Source organism: Equus caballus, chromosome 2 (genome assembly GCF_041296265.1).
Source record: "Equus caballus isolate H_3958 breed thoroughbred chromosome 2, TB-T2T, whole genome shotgun sequence".
NCBI classification, from domain to species: domain Eukaryota; kingdom Metazoa; phylum Chordata; class Mammalia; order Perissodactyla; family Equidae; genus Equus; species Equus caballus.
Window position 1 is genome coordinate 57,826,683 of NC_091685.1, and position 17,373 is coordinate 57,844,055.

General features: G+C 54.9%; 1 protein-coding gene and 1 long non-coding RNA gene across 4 annotated transcripts in view; one reads left to right on the top strand and one right to left on the bottom strand.

Moving 5' to 3' along the window:
- Positions 1-17,373, bottom strand: part of PEBP4 (phosphatidylethanolamine binding protein 4) — a 186,343-nt gene that overhangs the window by 24,494 nt on the left and 144,476 nt on the right.
- The window catches only part of LOC111772491 (uncharacterized), a 58,548-nt gene that overhangs the window by 21,880 nt on the left and 19,295 nt on the right, over positions 1-17,373 (top strand). For 2 of the 3 annotated variants that reach the window (XR_011436649.1, XR_011436647.1), the window contains exon 4: positions 4,763-5,209. The exons of the other annotated variant lie outside the window; for it this stretch is intronic. This is a non-coding gene — a long non-coding RNA (uncharacterized lncRNA). Of the gene's footprint in view, positions 1-4,762; positions 5,210-17,373 lie in introns of those variants that run through there. 3 annotated transcript variants of the gene reach the window in all.

The window sequence follows — 17,373 nt, forward strand, 5'->3', positions numbered from 1 at the left end:
CTCTGGACAGCAGAGGACTCCTCAGCAGACCTGTGGTGGCAGCAATGATGGAACATTTGAGTTCTTCTCCCTGACGGTGTCCCCTTTCCAGTCTCTTCCAGGCTCTGGAGCCCTCTAGGGATCACCCTTCCCCGAGGCAGGACCTGGCTGACCTTTAGGTCTGGAGGTGGCCTCAGCTCTCAGGGCTGGTTGGGCCCCTGGGCAGTCAGAGGAGGTGGGTAGGCTGGAGGGGTTGGGGCTCGGCTGGGACCGAGAGACACAGGCCTGGTGTGCACATCCTCTTTCCTGTGCCCTCACTTGGGGCTGCAAAAAGCAGCCTGGATCTGTAACTCTTGGCATTGCTTGCTGCTCTGAGCCTTTGAGTTTTTGGAGTTGGGCAAGGCGGCCCCTCTCGCTGGTGGGGGACCTGGTGACCACACCTGGGTGCACTGTTTGATGGCTGCTCTGGAGGGTGTTTGACACACCCAGTGGTGCTCCCTTCTCCGATCACACTTCTCACTCCCAACTCTGTTTGAGGATGGGGAGCGTTTATTCCCCAGGTGTTCAGGGACCTCCAGGGAAGGAGGAGGAAAGAGAGCCCTGCTCTTCTTTGTGGCCTATAGACTAGAGGAGGGTGTGCAAGGCGGCAGGGCTTGTGAGTCAAGACGTGCTCTAGGGCCCTGGTGCCAGCAGGAGGCCCGCAGCTGAGTGACTTCCTTAGTTTTCTGTCCTCAGAGATGCCCAAGCAAAGCTGCCATCCCTGACAGGCTGCCAGCCTGCCCTCACGCTCCTCAGCCACGCCAGGGCCTGTTTGATGGGCCTTGGGGCCCCTGCGGCCCGTATCAAGCCAGGCTCATTTCTCTAGGCCAAGGGAACAGTGAAAGTGACCTACCAGGTCCTGCTGGGGTCCAGGGCCACACAGTTGTCTGGGGCAGGGGTCGGGGGAGGGGGCTCTACCGCCCTCTCTGGGAAGGCCAGCTGTGCCTGGGTCACCATGCTGCACCTTTACTGGGGGGTCGTCTGTTAAGGGCCACTCAGCTGAGTCCACAGGCCAGTGGGGAGGTTTGTGTGCAGAGGACCCTGGCTGCCTCGGATGGGTGCCCCCCTTTCCTCCCGGCAGGTGGAGAGCTGGAGGGGGGGCCAGTTTTGGGGCTTGGCTTCCAGCCTTGCAGGGATCATCATAGGTCTCAGAGTGTGTTGGAATGAGTCTTTGCACAACCTTAAGGAGGGCCCAGCAGTTCCAGGAGACAGTACCCAGGGTTGTGAGGAGGTGGGAGGAAAGGGGATGGAGTGATGGCAGAGAAGAAGGCCAAAGGGAGTTGGGGGACTCCACAGCGGCTGACTCCCCAGGCTTCCGGTTCTGGGGCTGGGCTGACTCCCCAGGCTTCCGGTTCTGGGGCTCAGTCCGCCTCCTTCTGGTCCCTACCCATGGGGCTGGGTCTCAGAGACCTTGCACCCTAGGAGTCTGGGATTCTAGGAGGCTAAGCCAATCCCCAGGCCATGCTACAGGGAACGGAGACAAACTTCTCCCCCGAACTTTTTCTTGCGAGCAGTTAATTGCCCTGGTGTCTGAGGCTGCAGTGTACATGCCAGGGGACTTTAATGAATGCAGATGACAGCTGATTAATCTGCCGTCTCTGGAGCCCTGCTCCTCTCTGTGGGGTCTGGCTACGCTCCATTCAGCCTCAATGGCCTGCACCAGCGGGGTGGGCTCCAACCTATTACCACTGGCGCTTCCCACCCTAATGGGGAAGAGGGCAAGCCCCCGCCCCTCCTCTGCGCCCCTGAGCCTGCAGTCTTGTCACACATGAGGGGCTGGCCTGGAGGAGTAGGCTTGCCCCTGCTGGACTCTGTCACTGGGCATTTCCCTACAGGAAGGGGGCCGATTACATGGAGAGACCCAACCAGCTGCTCAGTGGGATTCGTGTGAAGGGATTAAATTTAGGGGCGCTGTCTAGACAATGGCAGATGGTTGGTTTTTCAGTTACTTGCTGACCGTGGACTTGAGAGAGCAGCCAGGCCGTCAGATCCTTCCCACTCTGGGGAAAGGCCCAGAGAGAGGCGCTGGGGCCAGGGGAGAGGCACTCTTTCTCTCCCGGCTGGGCTGCCCAGGCTCCCGGGAAGGCCACAGCTGTGGGGCTTCATAGGTGCCGAGCGCTGTGCCGCTGTCGGGGTGGCTTACAGTCTGGTGGGGACACGAGAGTAAAGAGGCAACTACAGATGTGAGGAGGTCCAAGAGGAGGACACAGGGGCCTCGTTCTGGGCAGGGAGGCCTTCCTGGAGGACACAGAGTGGGCTCTCCACCCGAGAGTGGTGCTTGCCAGAGGGAGGGGAGGCCCCTATTCCAGACTTCAGCTGCCAGACCTGAGTTCCTTCAGGACGTCCTCATCCCCAAGAAGCCCCAGACCCTTAGCACCTCCTCCTGGAGCTGCTTGCCCCTCCCTTTGGGCTGCCTGGCTGCTGGGGGAGGGAGGATTGGTGAGGAGGAGCGTGGAGGGAGTGAGAATCAGGCCTGGAGTGGAGGCTGCTGACCTCCTCCTGGGCAGGACCCCCACCGGGAAGCAGAAGCAGAGGTCCCTTTGGGGTGGAAGCCCCCTCAGCTTCCACAGCAATAAAGAAGGGGCCCCGAGCTCAGCTCGCTCTTGCCACTGCAGCCTCTAATGACAGGGTTGGGGTGTAATGAATATCTGTGTGCTCATAAAACAGGCTAATGACTGCCCTCATTTAATGGACCCCTTTCATCCTCACCCATTCCCAAACCAGAAGGGACCATGCCGGGGCTGGGCCCTGGAGCCTGGTAGCAGCCACAGACCAGCTCTTTGTGGTGGGGGCCAATTCGTTCCTGAGCCTGAGGCCCCTCTGGAGGGAGACTGCCTTTTCCTCCTCCATTCGTTATCTAGTTGAAACAGCCCTGAGGAATTTAGGTCGGCTGACTCTGGTGACCAGCCTTAGGAAGTAGGCAGGGGATAGGGAGGGAGGAAGCATATACACCCTGCTTCTTAAGAACAGTGTCGACACTTATAACACATGGCGGCAGAGAAAGAGCATTTAGCCCCCGCTGGCTGCACCACGCCCCTTTCCTCTGCCCAGGTACGGATAGGAGCTCACAGATCATCCCAGCGTCAACTCCAACACCTGAGGAGAGCCAGACCAGAGGAGGGAGGCGCTGGGCCTGCTGAATCACCAGCACCTGTGTTTTGCTTGGGCTGTCTCCCGCTCAGGGACTAGCCAAGCCTGACCCTGTTTGGCTTCCTGGAGCTTGGTGAGATCACAGCCCGGGGTGTTGTGGCTGCAGGCCAGTGTGACCTGCTATGCAGGGAGTATTTTTAAAGAGATACTTGCCCCTGTGTTCCCAGGATTAGCTCAATGAGAGATTCAAGTTGTTCTTTGAGTCCTGCCCCCTGCAATTTGATTGCAGAAATTGGTGAGGGGAATGTGGAGTCATTTGGGATAAAATGTGTAGTGGAAATAAACAATCCAATCCACTTGTCATGGACCAGCCCTGGGGGTGGCCAGGGGTCCCAGTGACTGGTAGCATCTGAGGGAGGGGGATGGGCAGAATCAGAGGCCCCAGGCCCCCAAGGATGGAAGGACAGTCTGATTTGTTTTCCTCAGACTTCTAGAACTCCTGACTGTGGTCTCCTGGGTAGATCCTGGACAGGAGCCACAAGTCACCATGACAGGGTCTGCCAGTGGCAAGAAACTCGTTAATGAGTCAGCCTCAGTGTTCCCATCCAGGCACTGGTCCAGCCCTGCCTCCAGGCCACCTGCAGATAATTGGGGTCAATGGAGGGCAGAGGATCCCAAGAATGCAAGTTCCCGTGCCTTTAACCGTCCTCCTGGGTTCTTATCCTTTCCCCTTGGAGACAAGTGCCCTCTTACAATGTGGGGCAGAAGAAAGCACAGCTCTCGGGTCACACAGAGCCTCTCAGGGGACACCTCAGGAGGAAAGGAACCTTCAGGGAGGTGCAGGTCTTCAGTTCTGGGTTCAGGAGAGTGGGGAGCAGGCAGGAAAGGTGAGTCATTCGGAAGGAGGTGGTGTCGTGGTTATTAGAGAGTAACAGCCACCGTCCTGGCGCGTGTAGGGCGCTTTCCACTCTTGCGGCGTTTCAGGCATTTTTGCGTTGCGGTGTCATTTAATCCTCCTTCGCAAGGAGGCAGAAAGGGCGGAGATTACCACCCCCAACTCACAGGTGGGGAACACAAGCCCTTGAGAGGTTAAACGACTGCCCGAGGTTAGAGTCTCAGGTGGCCTGGGCCTGGGGTGGAATCTAGGCCTCTGACTCAGAGTCCGCTGCTGCTGTGCCTACACTTCACAACAAAGCGGGCTGTGTGGAGGAAGTCAGGTCTGAAGAGAAGACATGATTCCTCTTCGCTGTGCTGGGATTTCTTGGGTGACCCTGGATGTGCTCCAATCGGGCTGACAGACCAGTCTGGGTCTTCCTAAACCTCTCCTGGATCATGCCCAGGCCTGGACTGGGACAGCCACTTTCTCCAGGGCCTTCCTGACTTAGGGGACCCTGAGTGCCACCGTGTGGGGCTGAGAGGGGTATGGGCTGAGATGAGTCAACACTTTACAAGTCTTGGGTCCTGCAGAGACATCAGCAACCTTATGGGGAAGTGAGACTGGAGGGCCAGGGGGTGGCCAGGTGACTGGGGGAGGGCCCAGGGCCCTGTGGCTAGAGGTTTTACCCATGGAGGCCGAGAGCTTTCCTCGAAGCCCTCATCTGCTTGACCAATAAGAGTTGAGGTTCATGTGAGCTTGGCTCCTGTCTTTTCTCAGTTTCAGATGCCTCCTCAGAGTCTCTATCTTTCTAGTCCACTGACACTTCTCTTCCGCTGTGAAGCCTCCTCGATCGCCTTCCAGTGCTCCCCCTCACCCTCTGCGCTGGGCTCCATCGTGGCACTGACCCCACTCAGCCTAGAACTGCAGCTGCTTGCTCTTCTGCCTCTCCTCGGACCGCCGGCTCCTCCAGAGGATCTCGTCCGCCTACGTCTCTGTCTCCGGCGTTGTGGCAGGGGGAGATGTGGTAAATGTCTGAGGCAGAAGGGGAGGGACTGAGCACGCCGAGCGCCTGCCTTGTCCACGCCTTCCCTGTTCATCGGTGCACTTGATCACCTCAAAGCCCGCAAGGCAGGGGACCGAGGCTGCGGGGAGGGCGGTGACTCGGCCACATCATTAGGTAGCACAACTGGAATTAAACCCAGCTATTGCTGATTTCAGACATGATGCTCTTTGCCCAACTCAATACTGCCTCTCAAATGTTCACTTAGAAGAATGTGGGAGAGTGACAAAATGGATTATGTGTCTATGGAGTTGAATCAAGGTGTTGTCCCTGGCTTGAAAAATGCACCCAACTTGTGGCAGGAGAAGCATTTTTATTTCATTGGATCCAGCTTCCTTCCTTCTTTTCTTCTTCTTTCCAAGAAACATTCTTGCCACGGTGAACTGTGAAAGAGCCTCATGGCTGTCCCCGTGCCATGTGCCCTTCCAGTGAATCCAGGTGCTCAGGGCTGGAGCCACGCTGGGGGCTGGAGAGTGCCCTGGGCACAAGGGCTGATCAATTTGGGGACAGGATGAGCTCTTTTTTCAGTCTGGAAAAGCACCAGTTGCCCCATCTGTGGCCCCTGGCTGTGGGATCTGTGATTCTGTCCTCGGACCCTTCTGGAGTAGTGTCAGTCCCATGGACTGCAGGAGGTGGTCACATCTCCACTGTGGGGAAAGCCAGAGGATTCCTCTTCCCATCCTTCCCCTTCTCTCTATCCCAGCGTCTTCCTCCTCTGCTGTCTCTCCTCTCTCTAGTCTCATCTTCCTCAGCCCTCCCTTCCACCCTCTTTTTCCCTCTCCCCTCCTCTCCCTTCTGTTCTCCTTCCTTCACGGGGAACCTTAGCCCCCTATCAGGAAACAGGTTTCTTCAGACCCTCCGATCCCCGAGTCTGCCTCCTCTGGATTGGCGCTGTCCATCCCATACAACACTCTGTGATGATGGGAATGTTCTGGCTCTGCGCTGTCCTGTATAGTAGCTGCCAGTCATATGTGGCTACTGAACACTGCAATCGGAGCTTGTGCTGCCGAGGAACTGAATTTTTACGTATTTTATTAGATTTTAATTAATTAATTAAAATAGGCACATATGGCTAGTGGCTACTGACTTGGACATCAGAGCTGTAAATGATACCAAGTGCTGGACTCCCAGGGGGTCCCTGCAGCTGTCCCCCATCCTTGTCCGGGCCCTGCCCTCCCTCAAGTGCTCTCCCATGCTCAGCTTCCTATTCTGCACCCTGTGAGAAGCCACGGAAGCCTGGGTTCGGGGCTTGGAGCTGGGTGACCTCGGGCACTGGATCTGTGAGCCTCAGTGGCCTCTTCTGTGAGATAATGAGGGTAATTTCTTAAGGAAGGTGCCCAAGCTTTAAGGATTCCTTTCAGCTCTAAGTTCTGTGTGTCTTTGGGCGGGAGCCTGCTGTGACCAGATCTGGGTGAGTCAGTGCGAGCAGCAGGGCGGTCAGTCTGTGTGTGTGTGCATGCATGTGTGTGCACATGCTGGGGGGGCGGGTGCTATGAAGGGCAGCAGTGAGACCCTAGAGGCTCCTGCTTATCAGTCTGACCCTGCCTGCCTGACAGCCTGAGACCGGGAAAAGGGTTAAAGGCTCCCTCGTTAGGGGAGGTTGCAGCCGGACTCCACTCCCGGCAGGCGTTTGCCCGCTCCCTGGCAATTCCAGCTACTGGCAACTCCTCGGCTATTCCAACACTGCCCCAGACTTCCTCTTTTGCCATAAAAGTCTCCCGGAAAGCCTTCCCACAGAGGCCCCGGGGCTTTCTCAGGGAATGTGTGAGTGTGTGTGAGCACAGGCACTGTAGAGCAGGAGCCCCGGGCCGTGTGCACGCTCTCCCACAGAGCCGCAGGCCCTGGTGCTGAAGGGGATGTCTGTCCCAGCTCCAGGGGGAGGGAGGAGGTGGGCCTTGGCCTAGACTGAGCCCTGGCTCCTGCGATGCTTAGACTTTAATCAGCTTGAACAACTGGGACACATGTGTGCACACACACCCGTGCACACACACTGCATGGGGAGGTGTGTGGAAGGAAGAAGAATTAGCCTTTGCTGCTTTGCTCTCCCTCCAAGCCTCAGTTGCAGCAGATCCCCCACATCTGGAGGGAAGAGGGAGATCCTTGGAGAAAGGCTGTTCTTAGGCTCACGGGTGTGATGGAGGCTCCAAGCCTATGGCTGAGGCGGAAGGGACCATTGAGAGGAGCCCTCTGGGGACAGGGGAGAGAAGCCCACCAACCAGGATGTGATGGGACACAGCCTCAGTGCGGAGAGAAGACAATGCCTTCTCTTCTGCTCCAGAAGCTGCCCAAGCCACGGGGGTCCTGGGTCACAGAACCCACCCGGTGGGGAGTTGCATCAGAGCAGAACTGCACGGTAGATGCCTTGGGGGAGAGGGCACTGAGGGCTTGTGATCCTAATTTTCCAACCTTCAGGTGCTTAGGGTTGAATCCTTGGCCTCCACTGGCTCTGCTCACCATCTCCAACACTCTTCTGCGCTAGTCTGCACCCAGATGGAGGTGGTTGCTGGGGGTGAGCGCAGAATGCAAGGTGTAAACCAGCGGTCACCAGGCTTTAATCAGCCCTGAGTCAGAGAGGTGGGTGGGAACACCTTCAGGTGGTCTTGGGGATCCCCCACAAGCACGGGCTTCCTGGGAAAAGACAGCCCTCCCTGACTGGGAACAGACGAGGCCTTTCTCTGCTGACACTATACACCCCAGGAGAACAGAGAGGCCACTCAAGTCTTGAATGATTGAGAAGCAGACCTGCCTGGAGGCAGGGAGTTTGACCAGAGGACTTGTTGGGTCCCTTCTGACTCTTGTCATTCCACACAGAGGACTCACCACATCAATGCCTCTTGGCTCCAAGGACCTACTGAGAGTTTGCGGGATCCCACTCTTGGGCCTGGGGAGACGACATTCTGGGGTCAGGGGATGGAGAAGGGTGTGGGGACAGAAAGGGGTATCCCACAGAGCTCTTTTGGAGTTTGTGAATTTGCTCCAGTGTTTTTGCTTCCCTAGAAATAGGAGAGAGAGTGGCAACAGTTGGTAAGGTCTGAAGATTGCTTTTTGCTTATGCGTGGTCTTGGTAAGAAAGTCATGGGGTGTGTTCCTCCTTTATCATAGCTGGCAGCCCGGATTTCCCACAATACAATGAATGGGAGCCTGAGGTCTGGCTGGTTGGCAGCTTCCCCACACGTCTCTGTGGGCCTCTGTGTAGCTCTTCCCGCTTTAGATCTGTGGGCAAGAGGTCCCCTCTGTGTAATGTCAGCCCTAGGAGCACAGCTGCCTTCCCAGGCTCAGGACCTCCCTCTAGCTTGCTAGAGCTCAAAGCCACGCCTGCCCCAGCCCCTGCCTCTACCCATCTCCTCCCTCCCTAGACAGGGCCATCACCACCCAGGGCACAGCGACCAAACACAGCAGATGGATCAACTCTCTGAGATGGTCCCTGTTTGCCTCTTTGTTCGAACATTGCCACCCCTTCCCTTCCTTTGAGCAGATTCCCCACATAGGTGGGTGGCTGCAGACAGTTGTGGAAGCGCATATGTGCCATGGATGATGAGATCTGAAAGGGAGTTTGGAAATCCTTTAGTGGGGTCCACCCTCTGCATTTTACTGAGGAACTAATTCAGGTCCCCAGCATCCGTGGGACCACTTACAGCCCGCGTGAGTCTAGAACTCAGTTCTCCTGATTCCCAGTGTGAGATAATTTATAAGAAATTACCTTTTAATTTTCCCAGGGGCTTGGATGGGCATGGGGCTGAAATTTGGAAAAATTTGGGCAGAATTTTCTCTTTTTCCAAGATCCAGGTGGATGGTTCTGGGCAAATGGCTGGTGTTTAATAAATGCCTGTTGATTGGCCTGCATCTCTGGGTGACTCCTCTCTCACCTTTTGTAGGAAGGAGGGGCAGACCCTGCAGGGGCTTGGTTTATCCCTTCACTGCTCTCATCCTCTAGATTTCCACTCCTGCTGAGCAGGTAGAAAGGATGATGCCAGACAACCCACTCCCTCATCCCTAGGGTCACACTGTGCGCTCTCTTGGCTTCCCTCAGTGCTAAGACCTGAGCAAAGGTGTCAGTCTATGCAACGCAGCCACCTTGACTAACTGTTAGAGAAATAAACAAGATGGTATTGTGCCGAGAGGAGAAGAGTTACATCAAAAGTATCTCAGAAAGGAAGAAAGCCAAATTTTTATGTGAGATGCATGGATAGGGGGAGAGAGAAAAAATATTGCCTGGGTAATTAAGCTAATAGGTTTCTTAAAGAATGCCCTTGTGAGTGATGTTCAACACATTCAAGTGTTGACAAGAAGGTATTGAACTTGACGCCCACGCAGCGGGCAGAAGCATGCTCTCGGTTCTGACACACCTTCTTTGTCTGAAACTTGTAGTAAAACTCCGCACTGGGTTGTGAAATCTGTCGCAGGGAATCCGGGCTGCAAAGGCTCCAAGGTCAAGCCTCCTGCTTCTGGATAGATTTGAAGTGGGCGAGGGCGGCCACCCTGAACTCAATTCCCAAATTAGAAGAGCAAAGGCTGGGGCTTCGACTCAGAAACCTAGAGATGCTGTTATGCCTGTGTGAGACGTGGGGGTCTCTGAGGGCCCACAAGACAATTTGCAGCTCTTTTGGGGTGGTCAGAATGAAGCTCTGTCCCTTCCCTCCAAGCCCCCATTGCCTTGGAGAACTTGAGTCTGATACCCAGGAACATCTGTGTGATCCTAGGGTTTCCCTCTCATGATGAACTGGTGGCATAACACAGGGGATATGTGAATACGGACTTTCCCTTTCTCTTAAATCTGTAGTAGGCAGAGAGGTCCCGAATCATTGGTGGGCTGGTGGAAAGGAGCCTTGCCTTGGAGGAGGAGGAGGGGAGTGTGTGTCTATATGTTTGTATTTAAAGAAAACTTTGCGTTGCTCTTGTCTGAAACCACAGGAACATAAATTACCACTCTTAAAACAAAGGGGAGCCCCCTTTTCCATCAGCCTGGCTCAAAGGCCCTGAATAAGGATGGGCTCTTTGCCTCTTTGCCTGCTGCTGGCTTATCAGCCTGCCTTCCTGCCTGGCTGTCATCCATTCCTCTCATCATCAGTCATCTACTCATCCGTCTTCTCTTTCTGTTACATTAGGCTCAGACTTATCAGGTGATCAGAGTTTTCAGGCTGGGACCTGAATCTCTGGGACTCTGTCGCAGTTATGGTGGCCAGATTTGTAAAGTGGAAAAATGGTGACGTGACTGTCTTTGTGGAAGAAATTTTCTTTCTTAGATACTTAGCAAAACTCTTTGACAATAAAGTAACCTAAGTCAACGGTTGTCTGGTGACCCTGAGGCAGCTAGCTCATCTTAAGGGGACAATTTAAAAAACCTGAATCAACACCCATGGTTAATGGGTTTCCAGCCTGGTGGAAAGACCAGCGCTGCCCCTCACCTGAAGTCATATGTAAAGGCGGTGTGTGTCTGTGCATGTGGTAGGAAGAGCGGGGTGAATTGGAATTTCCCCTCATTGAAAAATAGCAGTCAAGGAAGGCAATCCCCCAGTGCAGCTGGAAAGCCTGGGTTAGCTCTTGGCTCTGTCCTTCGTACCGGCCCTTGTTCTGGGGGCTCTTTTCCGCCTGGAGAAGCCAGTTCCCACCCAGGCAGTCCCACTGTTTCAGGAGATGTAGGATTCTGGGGTTTGTACATACTCCTAAGACATTTCTGTTTCTGGGAAAAGAGAACAATTTCTCATCTTTCTGCCTACCTCCCTATGCCTGAGGATGTAGCATTAGAGAAAAGGCTTTGCTTGAGTAGGGATACCTGATAATTTTACAATCAATTTCCCATTCCTCCAATACTCTCAGTCCTCATTCTCCATCACGGAGACAGATGGCTGCTATGTCTCTCTCTTTTCTGATTGTCCAGTTTGAGTTTTCTAAGAGCAAACTGAGAGGGCTAATCGGATTCCCCACTCGCCTGTTTGACACAGGCGTGTGGCCAGGGAGTAGCCTGGCAGCCTAGTTCAGCATACTCTTGTTGAGTGCCTACTATGTACAGAGCCAGGGCCAGGAGCTACAGGACCACAGCTCCTGCTCTGAAGAAGCGTTCCGCCCATAGGAGCCCCAGCGCTGCCCATACCATCCCTTTAGTCCCAGAGGTTGGGCATGGCCTGCTCAGGAGCTAGGAGGGAGCTGTGAACATCCCAGAAACATGCAGGTTTCCAGAGAAGTCACTTCCTTGGGTGATTTCCCATTTCCTCCTACCTCCCAGCATCAAAACTGGGGGTGCTACGTAAACTTTGACGAGGAGTCAATGATTCAAGTGCATCGGGATGGACTTCTAGCTGGGATATCTTTTCGTGTCAAACTCTTTTTGAAAATAATTTTTCCTCCCTTGGAGACACCTAGCCAGAGCGAAGCAGACTTCTTAGTCTTGACAAAGTAATGAAATCAGAGCGGCAATACTGTTTGTGTGTTTCGTGTGGACGCACAGTGCTTAAGTGCTTGAGAGCTAGGCAGCTTCTGCAGCTGCCAAAAGATTGAGGTTGAACTCCAGGGCGGAGCCCTCCAGAGTAGCTACCTTGCTGAAGCCCTTCCCAGGGCACCATTCCTTGTGGAGGAGGGCAGAGGGCTGCAGCCAGGGTCCTGGGCTCTGGGCTCTGCTGTGCTGGTGGGGAGCCTCAGCATTGGCTTTTGGACCAGACTTCCTCGCCGCCGCTGTGGGAGGTGTGAGGGCTGGAGCCGGAGGCAGGAAGTGAGTGCAGATGGGCTGCTGGGACAGCTGTGCGGGGAACAGCACATCTGTCAGGGCGAGTCTGCTGGGGCCCCTCCCCACAACTTCTGTGCTGAGTTTTCCCATTCAACAGGGTGTAGGCTGGGGTTGGGTTCCAAACAGGGAAAAGGATGGGAAAGGAAAGTCTGAAGACAGAGGCTGGAGCTAGGAGTTGCTGGGAGGGTACCTATGAAGAAAAGGATGTCTCTGTGCTCTGGGGGAGCGGAGGGACAAAGGGAAAAGCGAAAAATGAAAGCAAATGGATCAAACTGCGTCTGCTCAGGATGGGCTCTGGGCCTTGCGGTGGCTCCTGAGTGCCCAGGGTCTGGTGTCTCCTCCTCTGTGGGGCTGCCTGACCGCTCGCCCCCCCTCTCCAGATGGCCTCCTCTCCTGGGGCTCCTCGAATGTCTTCCATTGTAGGGTTAAAGGCCCTGAGGTAACTGCTCCTTTTCTGTCTTACCTACTAGACGGCAGGTGTCCTAAGATCAGAGACCCTATCTCCTTCATCACTGAATCGTCACACAGCAGACACTCTAGAAGTTTGTTGAGTAAATGATTTTGTGGTCTAAACCAACACAATGTTTCCTATTCAATCCCTCGATTTTCTCTAACTGACTTTAAATATTGCTGGGAAATATTGCTGGGAAAGCTGATCCCAAGCAGGCAACAGGAGAGATCTTTGGGCGATAGAAGTCAGATCAGACTGCTCATCGGGAGTTTGCCTGCGGGCCTGAGGTTGGCTCACCATTTTATCCTTTCTAGGGAGCTGAGCAGAGAGGGAAGGCTCATTGTTCTAGAAAATGTACACACTGATTTGGCTCCATGGCCATTTCCATGTCCTCCTCGGGCAGTTGCTCCTCCCTCTGTGCAGAGCTGTGAGCTGCCTGGTATCGAGCCAAAGCAGCAGGAATTATGGGTCACGTGGACTTCTGCAAGTAGGGAAGGCTGAGGGTTTCCCGACGTCAACCCCGCCATCTCCTCTCTCTGTCTGGTTTTCACAGTGAAATGAAAGGAGATGGGAGTTTGAATTCTAGCTCTGCTGTGCGGCCATGGGTGAGTCATTTCTCCTCTCTGGGCCTCAGTATTTTCATCTCTACAATGGGAAGGTTGGACCAGATGACCTCTGAGATCTCTTCCAGTTCTTAATTGTCACAAATCTGGTAGGATAATGAGTAGAGAAATGGCCTTGATGTTTTACACTGTCCCCTGAGAGCGTGGGCTGGGCCTTTCCCTTCCCTTAGGCTTGGGGAAGGGGGGAGGGCCCAAGAAGCCCCTGCCCCACTCACTGACCCCCGTGTTTGCCTCCTGCCGCTGCCGTGGCTCTTCCGGGATGAGTTAGTCGGATCCTGCTTGGAGTCAGAAGTTCTACGTGAACGATTTTTAAATGTTTCTCAAGCTTTTACTCCTGTTTTCTAGCTCTAGTGAGGGTAACAGTAGGGCCAATAGGGAGGAAGGAAGGATTGAAGTCCCAGGGGCTCGGGGCCCAAACGGGACACGTACACTCTTCTCTAACATTGTTTCCATCATTGTCATCATCATTATCATCATCACTGTCACCCATTATTAATATTGTTAAACATTTCTTGTTCATTCAGCCATGTGCAATGCAAGAGAAAGCACCAGAAGGTCTGGCCACAAGAAGCCTGCCCTGTCCTGGGCATGTCTCAGGGCATGGCTGGTTTCTCTGGTCCTTACACGGGAATTCAGTCAGACCCTCGGCAGGAAATGGGGCCAGTTACCCAGAGTGCCTCTACGTGAAAGTGCTCTCCTCTCTGGAGAAAAGACACTGTAATTCCAAGCTATTTCTGCTGCGGTCCATCTGTGTCTCGTTTATCTTTGTAGCCCCAACAGTGCCTTGAACAGGACCACAACAAAAGGTGCTCACTAAGTGCTCGTTGTTAAGAATTATCATAGCGATGTCTTACAATACATCCGGCAGGGCAAGTGTGCCTAGGCGTGCTCAGAGCACCCCTGAGCTGCCATGAGCTGAGAAACGTATGAACTCCTTGTCTGGGGTGTTTTCCCTACTCACCCACAAGTCCTCGGGCTGCAAGGCTGGTGTGGGACTGTTGAGGCAGGCGGCACAGACTCAGACAGGAGGTGAACAGCTGGCGCCTCCTTCTGGCCCTGCAGGGCTGAAGCAGGCCCGGGGAGGGTTTGTGCGGAACCTCAGCCCCTTGGCTTCAGAACGCGACCCTCCTGCCCCAGACCCTTTGCCTGAGACAGCCCAGCTCAGGAGAGCCAGTGGAGAGCGCGGGAAGCTGCTAGGTAACTGCTTTAACTCCTTGTCAAAAGTCAAAACTGGTGACTGATTCAGCCCGCTCTTCTCGCCAGATTGGCTCGGCAGCTTTGCTGTTGGCTGCACGAGGCCTCGGCCCTTTTGTGACTGGCTCTCACACCCTCTGCTGGATGGATCTGTCAGCTTCCGCGCTGGCTGACCTCAGCCACTGCCCCGATACCACTCCTCCCTTAGATCTTTTCCACGTGCGTCCAGTCCCACACCTTGATGTCCCTTCCCGCCTTACAAAAAGAGGCCAGGGAGAGAGCCCATTTCTGTCTGTCCCCAAGAGCCGTTTGCCTGCCCTCTTCATTTTGCACCCACTGGGGGAGAAGGGGGCTGTGGGCTGCTGCCCCGACAGCCGGCCTGTCTGGACTTCTGACTTGCCAAGGTTAGGACTGCTGGGTTCACAACTCAGGGGCCTCTCGCCTCTGCTTCCCGAGGGAGCACGAGGCCACACCCAGCGCTGCCCTCCCCCCCCACCCCGCCCCGGACGTGAGCCCTGCAGGCCGAGGGCTGCCTGGGGGAGGCCAGCGAGGGCCTGTGCTCACGGCCTCAGCTCTCACTTTCCTTTGCAGAAGGAGGTGCTGGGGGGGGCTCAGCCCGTCCCAGGCTTCCGGGAGACGGGCACAGCCTTCGCAGTGATATGACGACAGTTTGTAGAGAAGCACAAAGGGCGTCCTGGCAAGACCCATGGCGTTCATAATCGTGAGATCCAGGGATTGTTTTATTTAATCTGTAACCAAACAACCCTCCATGGTTGGAATTACTCCCATTTCACAGGTGAGGAAACTGAGGCTGAAAGTGACCGGGTGGTTTGCCAAACCTGGTAAATGGCTGAGCTGGGCCTTGAACTCACACCTCTGTGATTTGGAAGCCCAAGCTGGTTCTGCCACACTGCTTTCCCATGGCCTTCCTGGCACCGGTCCCCGAGGCCTTTAAAATGCTTATACATCTCGACAACATCAAGGCAACTGCCCAACTAGACCGGGAAGTGAGACCACCTTGTGCTCCTCCTGCTGCCTCCTCTCACCCAGCAGCACACAGACACGATCTGCTCACTCTCACGGAGTCCCTGTGGGCTGAGGAGGGTGGCGAGTGATCCTCGCTTCCATTTCCCAGGAGGAAAGGGAGGCACAGAGGGACAGTGGGCTGCCCTAGGTCACACAGCCAGCTGGTGGGAGAGCCGGGACTGGAAATCAGACACCCCTGCCCTTGAGGGCAGTTGTTTAGCTTGATGAATGTGGGCTAGAATCACAGCTGAGAGATAGCAAATTGGGGTGCTCTTCCTGAGGGGTGATTTAGGGCTGAAACAGCTCCAAGATAGTTGGGCTTGTATTGAAAAAGGAAATCAGAGATGTATATATATTCAATCTGTATGAAAAGAGGGAGGCGGCTGGGACTAACGGTCACCACCCTCCTGGCTTGTCGCCTCCAGCCCCTCATCAGCTCACGCTCCCCAGCTTCCCTTCCCGGATGCCCTGGGGCTCAGAGGCAGCTGTGGTGTGATGGAACAAACACTGGCCTTGAGATCGTGGGACCTGGGGAGTATATTCACCAGGGGCCCCTAAAGGAATCATTTCACCTCTCAGCTTTTCCATTTTTCACTCAGAAAATGGGGATACTAACTATATGAAATAGACACGTGTGAAATATTTCATCATAAACTATAAAGCCTGCACACAGAGAAACTACTGGTGTTCCCGTTAGCCTGATTTCATCTCTAGTAAAGACCTTTTTTTTTCTTGAGGAAGATCAGCCCTGAGCTAACATCCACTGCCCATCGTCCTCTTTTTGCTGAGGAAGACTGGCCTTGAGCTAACGTCTGTACCCATCTTCCTCTATTTTATACATGGGATGCCTGCCACAGCATGGCTTAACAAGCGGTGAATAGGTCCACTCTGGGGATCCCAACTGGTGAACCTCGGGCTGCCGAGGTGGAACGTGGGAACTTAACTGCTGCACCACCGGGCCGGCCCCTCTAGCTAGTAAAGACCTTTTTAAAAGTGGTTTTGAGCTTTGGGTCCCAGAGCAGGACTGTCCTGGTCAAATGTCTATCCTCCCTCCTGTGTCTTCTTCACTCAGTGCCAATGTCTGGTACTGAATCGGGTGTTCCCTGTGCGGCCCCATGGGCCCTAGTGGGGCTGCTCACTTTCTGCAAAGGCCCACAGGGTAGATGTTTGAGGCTTGGTGGCCACATATGATTGTGGGCGCATGTTCTTTGTTTCTTCTCTTACAGCTCTTTAAAAACGTGAGACCATTCTTAGCTCATAGGCCCTACAAAAATGGGCTGATCTGGCCTACGGGCTGCAGTTTGCTGCCCCTGGTCCAGGGTAAAGGTGGGTGGAGGGGAGTTTGGAAGTAGACAGAAAAGGCCTAGAACCCCAGGGTAGCTGTCTGCCTTTGGTCCCCTCGTTCGTCCTCTCTCAGACTAGTTCACTCATTGGCCTGTGGCTGTAGCAGTGCCTCCTTCACGGGGCTGTGTCAGCCCTGCGCATGGAGTGCTGCCCTGTCACAGGCGCCCGAGCGGCGGGGGCTGCCACCATTATGACTGTTGCATGAGAGGCTGGCCAACACTGTCCTTGGTGTTGTAGGACAGCCCTCTCCTAGTGTCTGGGATATTTTATATGGTGACTGCGGCCTTGCCTCAGGGAAGAGGGCTGGAGTTTCATGAGGAAAGGAAGACCTGGGGTTACGTTGAGGGGCTGTTGTGGGGGTTGGAGACCTCGGCTTTGTCTTGGGCGGGAGTGGGGTCTGGGAGTCTGCAGGGCTAGAAGAGACCCCACATAGACCAGGGGCCAGGGAGGCCCAGGGCTTTGCCCAGGGAACACAGGGGCCTACCTGGTCCCCTTGAGTCTTGGCTTCTTGTCAATGGAAAGGCTAGAGGAGGACAGCACTTCTGAAGAAAGCGAGGAGCAGAGCAAGCTCTTTTCATCAGCAGTCACAGCGACCGTGTACTGAGCGCCTTCTGCATCCCGGGCGCACTGCTGGAGGTGCACACCCGCTTCCTGGCAAGCCCAGGCCCTGCAGAGGGCTTGCGGCTCACGGCCACAGGGGCTGGAGCAGGTGAGACCTGCCCGGAGCCTGTGCGATCCTGCTTTCTCTGATGTCCCACTCCCTCATGTGACCCTAGCTCTGCCTGTGGGCTCAGGTTTGAGTGGACACCGGGCCAGGGGCGTTTGAGAGCATGACTCTTCCTTTTGAGTAGTATAGGGGGAAGTGACCAGCTCCTCAGCTGTCAGAACTCCATCGTCACCCAGCTGTGGAACTGGGAGCATGGCCTGTGGTGTACCTGTGCCGCCCCTGGCTGGTTCTGAGGGCGTCAC